General features: G+C 42.1%; 3 non-coding genes across 3 annotated transcripts; all 3 read right to left on the bottom strand.

Annotated features, from left to right (window-relative positions):
- Positions 1-259: 259 nt before the first annotated feature.
- Positions 260-331, bottom strand: trnaq-uug (transfer RNA glutamine (anticodon UUG)). Its single transcript has one exon. It is a non-coding gene; the product is annotated as a tRNA-Gln (tRNA).
- Positions 332-672: 341 nt separating this feature from the next.
- trnal-cag (transfer RNA leucine (anticodon CAG)) lies at positions 673-755 on the bottom strand. The gene has a single exon. It is a non-coding gene; the product is annotated as a tRNA-Leu (tRNA).
- Positions 756-1871: 1116 nt separating this feature from the next.
- On the bottom strand, positions 1872-1943 carry trnaq-uug (transfer RNA glutamine (anticodon UUG)). The gene has a single exon. It is a non-coding gene; the product is annotated as a tRNA-Gln (tRNA).
- Positions 1944-2360: the final 417 nt, after the last annotated feature.

Raw genomic sequence — 2360 nt, 5'->3', positions numbered from 1 at the left:
TGTGTTTTTAGCATTATCTGAATGAGATCCGCAAGGATATTTACTTAAGAGTGTGTCTATCGTAAACCATTGTGCAACCTTTGCCTCATCTCTCTCCCTGTATTAGTTCTTTAAACACTTGCCATGAGTGTTGATTGCACAAAGTACTCTATGTCTCTGGAACAAGATGAGCTCGTTGACAATACCACTGTGTGTCTCCCAGTTGGTGGAGTAACTGAGTCACTCATTGGGGCAAAAAAACCTACAACTAGCCAGCGGTAGGTTCCACCGAGATTTGAACTCGGATCACTGGATTCAATGTCCAGAGTGCTCACCATTACACCATGGAACCATTTCACATTGTTAGGCTACTTTTGTTGAGCAGTTTCTTTCAGACGATTTGATTCATTTCATTATTGTGTGCATATTGACAACTGGGAGATTGGGTGATCATGTAGCAAACTATAAAATTGTCAATACAAGGAAGTTTGGATACATCTAAGCACTGTGTCACTCTTATCTCTGTGTGTGATGTTCATTGCATCTATCCAGATGAACTGTAACTTGTATAACATCAAAGTCTATGAATTCATCCAGGTAAGCAGCATTGGAGAATAGGTGGTTCCCCACCTTTGACTAATGTGGGAGAATGTGTTTTCCAAGTGTCAGCTGTTGTCCCTAAAATCAAACATTTGTCAGAAGTGGGATTCGAACCCACGCCTCCAGGAGAGACTGCAACCTGAACACAGCGCCTTAGACCGCTCGGCCATCCTGACAACAGAAGGGGGGGTTGTTTGGTACTCCAAAGAAATCCGAAAAGACAGCGTTTAGATTATGCGTAATTATTGTGAATGAAATGTGCAAACTCGTCATCAGCCTATCTCTTTATCAGTTCATTGCTACCCTGGCCATCAGTGATTGATGTGTGAAGTATGGGATGTCTCAGGCAAAAAAGAGCTTGTTGATTAAGCCACTACACATCTATCAGCTGGTATTGGTGTTCTTTTGCCCTTTGCTGGGAAGACATCAATTCATGGAGCTTTAACATATGCATTCATTTTTTCAGCAAACTCCAGAAAAAGAGTTCTTAGAGTAACCAGTATCCAATTATTGCATTACATTAATTGAACCCCTTAATTTGATAGAGTACTAGAGTCATTGAATGGAGCACAACAGAAAGAACTGTTGCCAAAGTTGCCTGCATTTATTGCACATTAAATCCTGAGACCAGCAACACAGCTCAAAGGACAAGCTGGTTTTATTCGTTCTACACTATAACAGGTCCCACCGTGATTTGAACTCAGATCGCTGGATTCACAGTCCAGAGTGCTTACCTATACACCAGGGAATCTCCAGATGCTGCCAAATGAAGAATATGCGCACTGGAAATGTGAACAGTGTTACACAGACAACAGTTGTAACAGTCTGTGGTTTTACTGAGCAGTCCTGAACACTCTGATGCTTGACAGGGGTTTCAAGGCTTATTGCATTTCACAGGGAGATATTTCAACTACTAGACCTTATGACTCTGTTTGGTGTGAAACACAAAAATAGGGAAGCACTTGAAAACGAGGGGTAGGGTTATAAATTAGGAATTTGGGATTGTGTCTGGGATCGCACTTCATGCCCAAAATGTGTTTTTAGCATTATCTGAATGAGATCCGCAAGGATATTTACTTAAGAGTGTGTCTATCGTAAACCATTGTGCAACCTTTGCCTCATCTCTCTCCCTGTATTAGTTCTTTAAACACTTGCCATGAGTGTTGATTGCACAAAGTACTCTATGTCTCTGGAACAAGATGAGCTCGTTGACAATGCCACTGTGTGTCTCCCAGTTGGTGGAGTAACTGAGTCACTCATTGGGGCAAAAAAACCTACAACTAGCCAGCGGTAGGTTCCACCGAGATTTGAACTCGGATCACTGGATTCAAAGTCCAGAGTGCTCCCCATTACACCATGGAACCATTTCACATTGTTAGGCTACTTTTGTTGAACAGTTTCTTCCAGACGATTTGATTCATTTCATTATTGTGTGCATATTGACAACTTGGAGATTGGGTGATCATGTAGCAAACTATAAAGTTGTCAATACAAGGAAGTTTGGGTACATCTAAGCACTGTGTCACTCTTACCTCTGTGTGTGATGTTCATTGCATCTATCCAGATGAACTGTAACTTGTATAACATCAAAGTCTATGAATTCATCCAGGTAAGCAGCATTGGAGAATAGGTGGTTCCCCACCTTTAACTAATGTGGGAGAATGTGTTTTCCAAGTGTCAGCTGTTGTCCCTAAAATCCAACATTTGTCAGAAGTGGGGTTCAAACCCACGCCTCCAGGAGAGACTGCGACCTGAACGCAGCGCCTTAGACCGCTCGGCCA

The sequence above is a fragment of the Channa argus genome, unplaced genomic scaffold, assembly GCF_033026475.1.
Source record: "Channa argus isolate prfri unplaced genomic scaffold, Channa argus male v1.0 Contig031, whole genome shotgun sequence".
Taxonomy (NCBI): domain Eukaryota; kingdom Metazoa; phylum Chordata; class Actinopteri; order Anabantiformes; family Channidae; genus Channa; species Channa argus.
The sequence above is the reverse complement of the archived record's forward strand: the minus strand, read 5'-3'. Positions and strand labels throughout refer to the sequence as shown.